Source organism: Oncorhynchus tshawytscha, linkage group LG06, assembly GCF_018296145.1.
Source record: "Oncorhynchus tshawytscha isolate Ot180627B linkage group LG06, Otsh_v2.0, whole genome shotgun sequence".
In the NCBI taxonomy this organism is placed as follows: domain Eukaryota; kingdom Metazoa; phylum Chordata; class Actinopteri; order Salmoniformes; family Salmonidae; genus Oncorhynchus; species Oncorhynchus tshawytscha.
Genome location: NC_056434.1, coordinates 26,138,209 through 26,154,237, shown reverse-complemented (window position 1 = coordinate 26,154,237; position 16,029 = coordinate 26,138,209).

Sequence of the window (16,029 nt, the reverse complement as noted above, 5' to 3'; positions counted from 1 at the left end):
GTCTGGGCCCTCACCAATGGCTGTATGAATGGGCAAAGTCATCGATCACGTGACACCATTCATTCCTATGTGAAGAATCAATGAGTGTGTGAGAGCGGTAAACCCAACGAAGCCGACTGTAGACGAAAGTCGGTCAGTGCAACAGCAGAAAGCCAGCTCCACTGCATATTTACTCATTGTTCCCTTCTAATCAGGGGCGATTTTTAACATTTAACCAGACAAGTCAGTTAAGAACAAATTATTATTTACAATGATGTCCTACACCTGCCAAACCCTATGGAACTCTCAATCACAGCCGGTAGTGATACAGCCTGGGTGTCTGTAGTGATGCCTCAAGCACTGAGATGCAGTGCCTTAGACCACTGTGCCACTCGGGAGCCCATTTCAACCTCGAACACCAGGTGGGTGCAATTAATTGATCAGGTAGAAAACCATCCGGCTCCGGACCTCATAGGGTAAGAATTGAATACCCCTGCTGTAGTGGTTTTCCAACAGCAAAAATGAGATATTTCTACAACTTGATTGAAGTCCACCTGTGGTAAATTCAATTGATTGGACATGATTTGGAAAGGCACACACCTGTCTATATTAGGTCCCACAGTTGACAGTGCATGTCAGAGCAAAAACCAAACCTACGGAATTGTCCGTAGAGCTCCGACACAGGATTGTGTCGAGGAACAGATCTGGGGAAGGTTACCAAAACATTTATGCAGCATTGAAGGTCGCCAAGAACACAATGGCCTCCATCATTCTTAAATTGAAGAAGTTTGGAATCACAAAGACTTTTCCTAGAGCTGACCGCCTGGCCAAACTGAGAAATTGGGGGAGTTGGGGAGGTGACCAACAACCCGATGGTCACTCTGACAGAGCTCTAGAGTTCCTCTGTGTGGATGGGAGAACCTTCCAGACGGACAACCATCTCTGCAGCACTCCACCAATTAGGCCTTTATGGTAGAGTGGCCAGACGGAAAAGGGCTCACGGGCTCCCGAGTGGCGCAGCGGTCTAAGACACTGCATCTCAGTGCAAGAGGCGTCACTACAGTCCCTGGTTCAATTCCAGGCTGTATCACATCCGGCCGTGTTTGGGAGTTCCATTGTGCGGCACACAGCGTCTTCCGGGTTTGGCTGGGGTAGGCCATCATTGTAAATAAGAATTTGTTCTTAACTGACTTATCTGGTTAAATAAAAGACAAGAAACAAGATTCTCTGGTCTGATGAAACCAAGATTGAACTCTTTTGTCTGTATGCCAAGCGCCACGCCTGGAGGAAACGTGGCACCATCCCTACGGTGAAGCATGGTGGTAGCATGTGGGGATGTTTTTCAGCAGCAGGGATTGGGAGACTAGTCAGGATCGAGGCAAAGATGAACAGAGCAAAGTACAGAAAGATCCTTGATGAAAACCTGCTCCAGGACCTCAGACTGGAGCGAAGGTTCACCTTCCAACAGGACAACAACCCTAAGCACACAGCCAAGACAACGCAGGAGTGGCTTCGGGACAAGTCTCTGAACATCCTTGAGTGGCCCAGCCAGAGCCTGGACTTGAATCTGATCGAACTTCTCTGGAGAGACCTGAAAATAGCTATGCAGTGACACTCCCCATCCAGCTTGAGAGGATCTGCAGAGAAGAATAGGAGAAACTCCTCAAATACAGGTGTGCCAAGCATGTAATGTCGTACCCAAGAATACTCAACGCTGTAATCGCTGCCAAAGGTGCTTCAACAAAGTACTGAGTAAAGGGTCTGAATACTTATGTAAAAGTGATATTTCAGTTGTTGTTGTTTTTTATAAATTAGCAACATTTTCTAAACTTGTTTTTGCTTTGTCATTATGGGGTATTGTGTGTAGATTAATGAGGGGGGAAACAATTTAATCCACTTTAGAATAAGGCTGTAACGTAACAAAATGTGTAAAAAATAAAAGGGCTCTGAATACTTTCCGATGGCACTGTATATTATATTTCACTAAAACATTTCTCGGATGGCCCAACCTATTTCCCTTTTGGGTCTATAGTCAATATTGGACCTGTCCTCAACTTCCCCCAAAATGCTGTGCTTGTCATACCCTGATCTGGTTCACCTGTCCTTGTGATTGTCTCCAACCCCTCCAGGTGTCGCTTATTATCCCCACTGTATATATCCCTGTGTTTCCTGTCTCTCTGTGCCAGTTCGTCTTGTTTGCCAAGTCAACCAGTGGTTTTCCTTGCTCCTATTTTTCCCAGTCTCTGTTTGTTTCTAGTCCTCCTGGTTCTGACCCTTGTCTGTCCTGACTCTGAACCCGCCTGCCTGACCACTCTGCCTTTTCTGACTACCATCCTGCCTATCCCCTTGTACTGTTTTGGACTCAGATCTGGTTTCTGACCCCTGACTGGCCTGACCTCGATACTGCCTATCGTCTAGTACTGTTCCCGACCTGCCTTTGCCTACTCTCTTTGTTATAATAAATATCGGAGCTCTACCATCGGCCTCCTGTGTCTGCATTTGGGTCTCGCCTTGTGCCCTTATAGTGCTGCAGGACGACACGCACTTTAAAGTGCAGTCATGAACAGGGTTGCTTGGCCTTTTTTTCCCCTTCTGTTTTTTCCCCCAAATTCCGTTTTCTTGGTTGTGTTTTCACAGGTTTTGGATTTCCACCAGTTCTTCTGGTTTGCAAATGTTTTTTCACACTTTGTTTTAGAAAAACAAAATAAAATTGCTGTGCTCACAACAATGCTTAAACTACATTAGGTGATGACTTTTGAGGTTTGGGAAAAATCTATCAAACTTAGACTTTTTAATGAAGTTGCCCTTTAATTCAGTGAGCATGCCCTGCACTGTTAGGTTAGCGGGTTTTCTGTAGTGCAGGACGTACACGTGATGTGATTCGGCCGCCAATGGAATGGGTGCAGTAAAAGGACAGCAACACTCCCTATTATTCAGAGTCCCATGAAGTGACACTATATATACATTCTACAGACCTTACTGAATATTCCCTACAATACTTTTAATGCTGCACCCAGAATAGTTATTGCTCTAAGCCAATCTGTATTTCATATACAGTGATTCACATTGAGGGTATTTATTTGATCTTGGAACATGTTCTAAAACCCTAATTTAATGGAAATGTCACTTAAATATGAACAAATATGAATAATTGTTAATGGTTAGACAATTATTTTTCATATATCATGAATGGTTATTGATACTTTTCTACTATTACGTGGGGGACTTTTATTTTGAATTTCTTTTAAAATTGCATGTTGCTGACGAGATCCTGATCCTGTGTTGTTGGTAAATGAAATACCCCACTTGTGCTGTCACTGGACAACGAAACACAAGTTAACCATTATTTATTGTAATTTAAATGAGTCTGTAGTAGTTAAGTGTTGAGTTAGATTACACATTGTAGCTACCTCAATCGTTATCTGAAATGATTTAGGTGACTACACAGCAATTGCTAGTTAGCCGAAATGCAGGCTCAGCTAAATACAAATCTCCCTGCATACAGCAATGTTGACCATTTTCCCATTTAGATTTTCTGGTGCAGCATAGAAATGTCCTTATCAAGATGGTATAACAAAGGCATTTCCTAACTTTCTTTGATGTTACTTTTAAGATTGGAACCAACATGCAGTACCTCCAGTGGGAAGAGAGGCTAGATCCATTCATCCACCAGCTCAGGGACAAGCTGCACTATTCACAGCCCTGTGTAATGTTCAATGTAATTGTATTGCTATACTTTTTGAAACTTCATGTATTTGTATTGTTTGAATAATGTACAAATAAAAGGAAATGTATGATTTAAATTGTTATGTTTATTTGTTTTAGCAGTTAGTGATTATTACCTAAGTGTTAATACATTTGTGTTTAGATCGTTAAGCCTTCATGGATGTGTTATGAATGACCAAAGCGGTCTGACTTTAAATTAAGTACAGCATCATGTGATATAGTCTTCATGGATGTGTTATGAATGACCGAAGGTGTCTCAATTAAAACTAAGTATTACAGGACACTACATAGTGCTAATAAATATGTTATTAACGTTCTGCTGAAGCAGTCTTCCACACCTCAATGTTCTCATGATCCACAGGTTACTGTAGGCTATGAGAGGTAGGCAAATCGGTTGAAGGACCTACAAAGCTTGCATTTGTGTGCGTATATGTGTGTCAACCAAGTTGATTTGGAGCAGTCCAACCTGAGATTACCACATCAGGTATTCCTCTTCTGATCCCATGAAGGAGACCAGAGCTTGATTACAACCTGTTACAATGGTGCCAAAAGTTTGTTGCTGATCTTTCAGCTGGGAAGTGGGTGAATGTGTCAAACACCTGACTGGGCCCAGCACCGCGCCCTATGGCTCGTTTTTGTTGTGTGCGTGTTTGTTTACAGAAGAAAAAATACAATTTCAATGTCTTCAGGTTGGGGGCTTTCATCAAGGTGTAACGTCATCCCCAGGCTATTCCACACACAGCACATACAGGTATAAGCCTGGAATATCAACCATTCAAAGTTGGCCTTCGTAGGTGTGAGCATAGAATTCTCTAGGGACAGATCAAAATGTACTGGTGGGGAGAGGCTGGTCCAACTCAGGGTGTCATAAAATTCAAATGCAGCCCCCTCCCCAAAGTAAAAAATATTTTCACGACGCTCTCCTTGTATGGTAAAAGAAATTGAACATCCTTCTCCCTCCATAGAATCAATTAAAAATTATGTTTACGACCATGAATAATAACTGTAGTGACCGTGTGTTTATAAACGTGGATATTGACTTTGCCACTTCAGCATGCTTTTCTGGCACAGTCAATGCCATGCAGGGCTACGGGCGAGGAATCGCCGACCGCCACAGACGAGCTCACTCTCCCTGCCTGTACGATCAGAGCCGGCTGCAGACAATGATCAGCTAGGAGGAAATCAGATTTTCAGATTTTCAATTTAAAATTCTATAAAATATATGCAACAAATTTTCCACCAACAGGTTTCTGTGCCAATGCACCACACTACCAATAAACAAAGCATATCGACTTTGGGCACTTCAATATCATGGTTTGCGATTTCAACACCACAATAAATACACTATGTAAATCTCGACAAACAGAAATAACAAAAATATAAATGCAACATGCAAAAATGTCAAGTTTACAGTAAGCCTTATCTCTGGATTTCATGACTTGGCAGGGGCGCAGCCATGGGTGGGCCTGGGAGGGCATAGGCCTACCCACTGGGGAGCCAGCCAATCAGAATAAGTGTTCCACCACAAAAGGGCTTTATTACAGACAGAAATACTCCTCAGTTTCATCAGTTGTCCAGGTGGCTGGTCTCAAAGGATCCCACAGGAGAAGAAGCCGGATGTGGAGGTCCTGGGCTGGCATGGCTACACGTGGTCTGCGTTTTTTAGTCCGGTTGGACATACTGCCAAATTCTCTAAAACAACATTGGAGGCGGCTTATGGTAGAGAATTTAACATTCTATTCTCTGGTAACAGCTCTGGTGGATATTCCTGCAGTCAGAATTACAATTGCAACCCCATCAAAACTTGAGGCATCTATGGCCTTGTGTTGTGTACAAAACTGCACATTTTAGATTGGCCTTTTATTGTCCCCAGCACAAGGTGAAACTGTGTAATGATCATGTTGTTTAATCAGCTTTTTGATATGCCACACCTGTCAGGTGGATAGATTATCTTGGCAAAGGAGAAATGCTCACTAACAGGGATGTAATCAAATGTGTGCACAACATTTAAGAGAAGTATGCTTGTATGTATAGGACATTTCTGGGATCTTTTATTTCAGCTCATGAAACATGGAACACTTTACATGTTGAGTTTATATTTTTGTTCAGTATACACCCCTCCTGACCTTGTAGGTTCACCCAGTATCAAAGGCTTGGCTAGACAATCTCGGAATGCCATTAATCCTTTTGGTTGTTTTGTAACAGATCTCTCTTTCCATTCATCAATTGGCAGCTGCACAGTTTGGATTGTTTGATTTAATTTGTTATTTAAAAAAATACATACACGACCTGTCAAAAGTTTTAGAACACCTACTCTTTACAGAGTTTTTCTTTATTTTTACTATTTTCTACATTGTAGAATAATAGTGAAGACATAAAAACTATGAAATAACACATATGGAATCATGTAGTAAGCAAAAAAGTGTTTAACTCAGTGCTATACTGTATTTGAGATTCTTCAAAGTAGCCACCCTTTGCCTTGATGACAGCTTTGTACACTCTTGGCATTCTCTCAACCAGCTTCACCTGGAATGCTTTTCCAACATTCTTGAAGGAGTTCCCACATATGCTGAGCACTTGTTGTCTGCTCTGACTTCACTCTGTGGTCCGACTCATCCCAAACCATCTCAATTTGGTAAGGGGATTGTGGAGGCCAGGTCATCTGATGCAGCACTCCATCAGTGGTATTCTTGGTAAAATAGCCCTTACACAGCCAGGAGGTGTGTTTTGGGTCATTGTCCTCTTGAAAAACAATGATAGTCCCACTAAGCCCAAACCAGATGGGATGGCATATTGCTGCAGAATGCTGTGGTAGCCATGCTCGTTAAGTGTGCCTTCAATTCTAAATAAATCATGGACAGTATCACCAGCAAAGCACCCACACACCATAACACCTCCTCCTCCATGCTTTACAGTTGGAAATACACATTCAGAGATCATCCGTTTACCCACACCACGTCTCACAAAGACACGGCGGTTGGAGCCAAAGGACAGATTTCCACCGGTCTAATGTCCATTGCTCGTGTTTCTTGGCCCATGTAAGTCTCTTCTTCCTATTGGTGTCCTTTAGTAGTGGTTTCCTTGCAGCAATTCGACCACGAAGGCCTGATTCACACAGTCTCCTCTGAACAGTTGATGCTGAGATGTGTCTGTTACTCTGTGAAGCCTTTATTTGGGCTACAATTTCTAAGGCTGGTAACTCAAATGAACTTATCCTCTGCAGCAGAGGTAACTCTGGGTCTTCCACTCCTGTGGTGGTCCTCATGAGAGCCAGTTTCATCATAGCGCTTGATGGTTTTTGCGACTGCACTTGAAGAAACATTAAAAGTTCTTGAAATGTTCCATATTGACTGACCTTCATGTCTTCAAGTAATGATGGACTGTCATTTCCCTTTGCATATTTGAGCTGTTCTTGTCATAATATGGACAAATAGGACTATCTTCTGTATAACCCCCGACCTTGTCACAACACAACTGATTGGCTCAAATGGATTAAGAAGGACATAAATTCCACAAATTAACTTTTAAGAAGACACACCTGTTAATTGAAATGCATTCCAGGTGACTACCTCATGAAGCTGGTTGAGAGAATGCCAAGAGTGTGCAAAGCTGTCATCAAGGCAAAGGGTGGCTATTTAAAGAATCTCAAAAATAAAATACATTTTGATTTGTTTAACACTTTTTTCGTTACTACATGATTCCAGATGTGTTATTTCATAGTTTTGATGTCTTCACTATTATTCTACAATGTAGAAAATAGTACAAATATAGAAAAACCCTTGAATGAGTAGGTGTTCTAAAACCTTTGACCGGTAGTGTACCATTGATTCTTGAACAACAGAAAGATTTGTGACCGAGATTGCACATTAAAGTCGGGGACTTACATATACAATTACATGGATACAGACACATTACAGAGATAGAGTAAAAAAAATGCTCAACCTCCAGATGAATACGAGGAGGGAGTACAATTCTTACAAGCATGTTTGGCTGGTAGCTTATTCTTTAGACGTTTGGGGCAACTGGTGAACCATGATGTGCAGGTATGATCAGACACTTTACTAGCGCACTTGCCAGAGTCTTTAGGGTGTCTAGAACAAATTACAAAAACTATTCCTTGTGTTTCAATGTGTAGCATATTACAAAGCATATTACAGTGCATTCGTACATTTTTCAGACCCCTGGACTTTTTCACATTTTGTTACGTTACAGCCTTATTACTCTAAAATGGATAAAATAAACTGGATAAGGTCAACTGGATAAGTATTATTATAGTTTTTTTTTAGGGGGGGGGGTCGAGGTGAGGAGGAGGATTATTTAAGACACTGTTTGAACCACAAACGTTTCTAAACTTTAATAGGGTAATATCAAGTAAGTAAAGCCATTGTTTATAGGGAAAATACGAGCAGAAGAGTATTTAAGAGTAAGTATGAGCAGAAAAGTAAGTAAAGCCATTGTTTATAGGGAAAATACGAGCAGAAGATTATTTAAGAGTAAGTATGAGCAGAAAAGTAAGTAAAGCCATTGTTTATAGGGAAAATATGAGCAGAAGAGTATTTAAGAGTAAGTATGAGCAGAAAAGTAGGTAAAGCCATTGTTTATAGGGAAAATACGAGCAGAAGAGTATTTAAGAGTAAGTATGAGCAGAAAAGTAGGTAAAGCCATTGTTTATAGGGAAAATACGAGCAGAAGAGTATTTAAGAGTAAGTATGAGCAGAAAAGTAAGAAAAGCCATTGTTTAAAGGGAAAATATGAGCAGAAGAGCAAATGTAAACAAGGGAAAAAATGCACTACCCTCCCCTGCCAAAGAAACACACAACACTCTCTGAAGCAAAAAAAAAGGTTGACAACCTTCCCCTATTTTGGACCACCCTTCCCCCCAGTACATTTCAATCTGTCCCTTAATGAGTAAAGTATTTGTCAACATCACTACCTAGCACAGTCAAAAAGTCATAATTATTGCTAAACCCTGACTATTTCCACAATTTATTATCTTAAAATTTGACCACGTAGACACTTCTCATAATGCCTACAGACAAGTGTAATTTATGCTTTTCCTGCCCTCACTCTAGCCTTCTTCTAAGACAATGGTCCTTTCTTAATTTTTATGGTCTAGTTTAATTGGTTTTATTATTTTTAGACAAATTTATTTAAATTGACTTACTGAAATTCAGTAAATGTGTCCATCAGAGGTTCGCAGATCAGGTAACTTCCCCTGAGCAGATCACAGTAAAAGTCTGGTCTGGGCAGGTTCACATCATTTTTGATCCGTCGGGAATGTCCCTTACACCTTCACATGGAATGTGCCACCGATGTTCTCTCGCAGACCTTCACTGGGATGTTCCACAGGTAGAATTCACTGATCCTGTTCCATGGCACCAATATTGTGGTGGATATTCAACACCAGGGACACCTGAAGTCAATTTAAATGAATTACTTTTTATTATCAGCTGACTGGAGGTTACAACAAACACATGTACAAAGTACAAGTCTGCCACAAGCTCCGCCAGGGCGGTCTCTTCAGTCCTCTTATGTACTGCTCTGCAAAAAAGCTACATAAGCATCGTTCATAGGGTTGGTTCCTGCAGCTGACTGGCTGTTATCGCGCAGGCTCAGTTTCCCAAGGAACTGAGCAATGTCTTCTATCTTAACTTCCAGATCATATCCTGGGCATTCTGCCAATTGGTCTGAGGAGGTCACAGTCACTTGCCTGAACCAAGATCGAGGGAGAAAAGATGCATATTGTGTACAATTCAAGGCTCTCTTTTCAGACAATAACATTTTCCCTTACAAGCTACTCCAGGAAGTGATGTTGAAGGCTAGCTCAGTGCTGCTCCCTCTCACTGAGTAACTCAAGTTAAAGTCCAACCGGGGTACTACAGGCTGCCATTAGCAACTAAATTATCCTTAAAATTCTTCTTCATGCGATTCTACAACAATCTGTTGAAGGACACATCTGGTGAATTCAAAGTAATTATTCGCCACATGATTATCTTCTAAACCATTTTTTATTTACACTAAGATTCACCACGAAGATTGCAATTTTTCCATTCACTAAAAAATTATATAATGGGGGATCCAATTTTCTGCTAAAAATGCCTGCAATACCGCATTCGGCCTTGAACTTCAGTGGCTTCAATAAGAGAGGGGGCAGTCATTCTCCCGTGGCCCTCACAGTAAACCCTCGGAAATGTCCTATTACAGAGCCATATGTTTTCAGCACTAAAGGAAATCATAATGTCAGGATTTATTTCTTGGGGCAAGCTGCTGAACCCTCATCTAACCATAATTCGATTTGAGTAGCCTATAAAGGCTACTTACAGTTCAGACTAGGTCTACAATCTGTGTATTTGTCCCATACAGAAAAAGGACATGTTGCCAATAAGAGACAGAAAAATATTTTAAATCACATGGTGCTTTGTTCTTTTCTCTCCTGTGCAGTGCTCTTTGACCGAGCTAGAGCTGCCCGGGCGTTGTCATGGATAACTTGGTGGGCTCCCAGTCTTGACCAGCGGGGTGTCCCACAGATTGAGCCTCACCCCCCGTCGTGAGACGGAGCGGCCTTTAAAATTGACCCCCCATCGAGTTGGGGGCCCCTCTTGTCTCGTCTGAACTCCCCCTGAAATGAGCGCACGCCTGGAGACCGCTTCTTAAAGCGCTAGTGGCGTCCCAGAGAGAGGCCGCTGGCACGCAGGGGTGAAAGCTCTCCGCAGGTCCCTTATTCTCAGATAAATACAAAGGAAGAAAATAGCCCACATTACAAGCTCCTTAAGGTCAAGGACAGCCGAGACATGAATGGTTTCAAAAAGTCTTATTGTTGAATCACATAGCAAGCGATTACACCCTCTGTCATCTTCGTTCGGATTTGCTTTTATAGAGCATATACCACCTTTAATTAAGGCAAATAGACATGTGGCTGAAATTAATTAAGACAATATCTGGTTTACCAGTAACAGGGCAGGGACATATGAATATCCTGCTTGTCATTTTGATTTCCCACTACCGTGGGCTATGGAGGAACATCAGGCAAATATAAGCACCCACAAAATTATTCATTATCATTATTATAGAAGAGAAATGTAATGTAGCAAGTTATATACAGTGCCTTCAGAAAGTATTCACACCCTTTTACTTTTTCCAAATTGTTTTGTGTTACAGCCTGAATTTAAAATTGATTAAATTGAGAGTTTGTGTCACTGATCTACACACAATACCCCATAATGTCAAAGTGGAATTTTATTAGTAGAAATGTTTTAAAATTAATCAAAAATGAAAGGCTGAACTGTGATAAGTCAATAAGTATTCAACCCCTTTGTTATGGCAAGCCTAAATAAGTTCAGGAGTATAAATGTGCTTAACAAATCGCATAATAAGTTGCATGGACTTATTCTGTGTTCAATAATAGAGGTAAACTTTTTTTAATGACTACCCCATCGTTGTACCCCACACATACAATTATCTGTAAGGTCCCCAAGCACAGGTTCAACCACACATATTAGGGAGATTTTTCATTTTCTCACAAAGAAGGGCACTGACTAGAAGATCTGTAAAAAAAACTAAAAAAACAGACGCTGAATATTCCTTTCAGTAGGGTGAATTTATTAATTACACTTTGGATGATGTATCAATACACCCAGTCACTACAAAGATACAGGTGTCCTTCTTCACTCAGTTGCCAGAGAGGAAGGAAACTGCTCAGGGATTTCATCATGAGGCCAATGGTGATTTTAAAACAGATACAGAGTTTAACAGTTGTGATATGAGAAAACTGAGAATGGATCAACAACATTGTAGTTACTCCACAATACTAGCCTAAATGACAGTGAAAAGAAGAAAGCCTGTACAGAATACAAATATTTGAAAACATGCATCCTGTTTACAACAAGGCACTTGAGCATTAATGCAAAAAATATGGCACATCAATTAACTTCTTGTCCTGAATACAAAGTGTTATGTTTGGGGAAAACACATCACATAACTGAGTACCACTCTTCATATTTTCAAGCATGGTGGAAGCTGCATCATGTTATGTGTATGCTTGCAACCAAGACTAAGGAGATGATTTTGGACAACAGGAAAAGGAGGACCGAGCATGCCCCCATTCTCATCGGTGGGGCTGTAGTGGAGCAGGTTGAGAGCTTCAAGTTCCTTGGTGTCCACATCAACAACAAACTAGAATGGTCCAAACACACCAAGACAGTCATGAAGAGGGCACAACAAAGCCTATTCCCCCTCAGGAGACTAAAAAGATTTGGCATGGGTCCTGAGATCCTCAAAAGGTTCTACAGCTGCAACATCGAGAGCATCCTGACTGGTTGCATCACTACCTAGTACGGCAATTGCTCGGCCTCTGACCGCAAGGCACTACAGAGGCTAGTGCATACGGCCCAGTACATCACTGGGGCTAAGCTGCCTGCCAACCAGGACCTCTACACCAGGCGGTGTCAGAGGAAGACCTTAAAAATTGTCAAAGACCCCAGCCACCCCAGTCATATACTGATCTCTCTACTACCGCATGGCAAGCGGTACCGGAGTGCCAAGTCTAGGACGAAAAGGCTTCTCAACAGTTTTTACCCCCAAGCCATAAGACTCCTGAACAGGTAGTCAAATGGCTACCCGGACTATTTGCATGGTCCCCCCCCCAACCCCTCTTTTTACGCTGCTGCTACTCTCTGTTTATGCTACTCTGCTACACTGCTACTCTCTGCTGCTACTCTCTGACTATGCATAGTCACTTTAACTACTCATTCATGTACATACTACCTCAATCAGCCTGACTAACCGGTGTCTGTATGTAGCCTCACTACTTTTATAGCCTCGCTACTGTATATAGCCTGTCTTTTTACTGTTGTTTTATTTCTTTACCTACCTATTTTTCACCTAATACATCTTTGCACTATTTGCTAGAGCCTGTAAGTAAGCATTTCACTGTAAGGTCCCCTGTTGTATTCGGCGCATGTGACAAATAAACTTTGATTTGATTTGATTGATTTGTCATAGTTAATGACTGGGGAGTTTTTCAGGATAAAAAATACAGTGGAATGGAGCTAAGCACAGGCACAATCCTAGAGGAAAACCTGGTTCAGTCTGCTTTCCACCTGACACTGGGAGATTAATTCACCTTTCAGCAGGACAATAACCTAAAACACAAGGCCAAATATACACTGGAGTTGTTTACCAAGAAGACAGTGAATGTGGCTGAGTTACAGTTTTGACTTAAATCTGCTTGAAAATCTATGGCAAGACCTGAAAATGATTGTCTAGCAATGATCCACAACCAATTTGACGGTGCTTGAAAAATTTAGAAAATAATAATGGGCAAATGTTGCACATTCCAGGTGTGGAAAGCTCATAGAGGCGAACCCCGAAAGACTCACATCTGTAGTCATGCCGAAGGTGCTCCTTCAAAATATTGACTCAGGGGTGTGAATACTTATGTAAATGAGATATTTCTGAATATAAATTTCAGTACATTTGCAAACATTTCTAAAAACATGTTTTCACTTTTGTGCGAAGATGGGTGGGGAAAAAAGTTATCTATTTTGAATTCAGGCTATAACACAACAAAATGTGGAATAAGTTAAGGGGTATGAATACTTTCTGAAGGCACTGTACCTAGTGCTGTTCTGTTTAATTAACTGATATTGTGGTAGAAAACCAGTCTGATTTGGAGACATCTATTCTACATGGCTAATTCATGTATATTAGGATAACATTGATTTAGAACAGCATGTGAGATGTGACTCCAATGTGCATTTGATTTAATCACATTTACAATGTAGACACATGTAGGCATACATTTATTTAGAACAGGGGTTCTCAAACTTTTCTGTTCCACGACCCCATTTTGATTTCTGAAAATTCTCACGAGCCCAACCATGTGATTTTTAAAAATGTATTAATGGCAAATGTTAACTTTTTAAGTTGAGGCTATGGCAGTCAATTGAAACATTTTTATCAGTATTTCTGATTGTCTTCTCAACTCACCATCACATACCTTTAATGTGGGGCTATGGCAGTCAATTGCAAATTAGTCGGACATAATGTCTCTTATCTCACCACCACTAATGGGATGGGTGTGCTTGATGCATGTCGCGTCGGAGCTTCTCAAAGTCAGGGGGCGTGGTCAACAGTGTGCACCTCATCTCTGCTGTCACATCAAATCTGGATCGATATTTGGTTTTAATGCAAACGAGGGCATTAAAACCAGCATTACACAGATATGAGCTGGCGAAGGGTACCATGAGTTTTATGGTGCTTTCAAGACAACTGGGAACTCTGAAAAATACAATGTCAAATCATGACCTCAGTGATCTTCAGGTCGGAAAGTCAGAGCTCTAGAAAGAGGCCTGAGTTCCCGAGTTGGAATTCCGAGTTGGATGACTGTTCAAAACAATTTTTCTCAGTTGGAGCTTATTTTTTCCAGAGTTCCCAGTTATCTTGAACGTACTGAAGTCAGAAGTCTGAGATTCCAAGTTCCCAGTTCTCAGTTGTTATAAACGTAGCAATAATGCTCAGAGGGAGACAGCAGGGTTTCACTTCGAGTCAAGAACAAAAACTCCTCCGTGGTGACACGTGAATGGTTTGTCTGCAGAATTCGGTCACATGATCGACAGCTCAATCAGCTGTTCGATTTCACTTACTGGCATGTCAACTGAGCAAGGATCCCAGACAAATGGATTGGGAAGTAGGTCCTCAAGTGCTCTTCCAAGTGTTGGAGGTGAGCAGTCATCACTTGTGTGGGAAATGTACTGATACTGTTTTCTGTTAGAAACATGCACTGCCGAGGGAACGGGGCATTGCTAGCTTTTGAAAGACTCCAATAAGAACTCTTTCCTCTGAATCCACTGATATGGTCACTCATCTGTATAATGTTTTTGTATTTCCCCTGCATGGTTGCATACAGTTTGTTCAGTTTCCCAAATATGTCTGTTACATAGGCAAGGAGAGACTTTTTCTTTTCATTACACAGAAATTCAACCAAGTAAAAATAAAAAATAATCCATTGTGAATGACAAAGATTCCTCTCTCAATGCGAAAAATCTTTCCAACACTCCCCCTTGAAAACCACCAAGCCTCAATGTGAAATTGAACTTTGCCATGCTCTGATCCCATATCTCAACATACAGTAGTTTTGCAAACAGGCATGCGCGCAGTGGATGTGCTATGGTGTAGTTTACGATCAAAGTTACGTGCTGCAGTACATCTCCGAGTTCTGTGGTCAGCTCTTTTGCCACCAGTTGTTCTTGGTTTATCCATTATAGCTCAGTGGTTGTATCATACAATGCGTCCATATGGCAGAACGAGACACATTCATAACTAGAGTGCAGAGGCCCATCCATGCAAAAGCCCACCATTCGATCCCATGGAATCGGTTTTTCGTCAATATAGCCACGCAGCACACTGAACATCCCCTGTGCAGTTTCATGCTCGGGAATCATGAGACAGAACAATATGTCCGTGAATAGCATCACCTGACATGTATAGCGAACAAAAGCCAATGCATGGGCATCTCGGCCCTCACAGCTATTGTCCATTTGGAGAGCATAAGCTGGGGAGTTTTGGAGTCGTTCAGTCAGTTTCCTCTTGATTGCTAGCAATAGCATATACTCTTTGTTTAAGTGTTATCTGACAAAGGTTTTGATGTGAGTTTCTTTGCATCTGCCTCCCCACACATTGTTTTCACCATATCAATTGCGGCCGGTAATATAAAAGTCTCTGTAATAGTGTGTAGTTTCATAGCGTAGCCAGCCTGGCCAGCCTAGCCATTCACCTTGGGCATGATTCAAGTGCTGCCTTTTCCCATGATATTAAGGGCGCTCTCTGATTGAACTATATATTTTAGATTTGAATAATTTTCATTTAGATTTTTAAGGTTAACCACATTACAATGCTATTGAGATACAAAGACGATATTATAATATATATATTTTAGTTATTTATTTATTTTTGTATATATTCTTTCCTTCAGGATTTTGGAAATTCTCCCACAACCCCATTTTCGAATCAAGGCGATCCTTAGTTTAGGACCTGCTGATTTAGAACAACATTTGAGATGTGACTTCAATGTGCATTTTACTCAATCACGTTTACAATACAGACATCACTGTGTTTGTTCCTTGATTTGAAATGTTGTTTGATTATTGGTAACACGTTTAATGATGACACATTAGGATGTGTCATAGGATGTGTCACACAAATCATAGACAACCCAGTTGATGGAAACAGCATACTCACTCACTCACTCACTCACTCACTCACTCACTCACTCACTCACTCATGCCTTATATTCTTTGTGTAGTAGACTAGCTGCCTAGTGAAGCC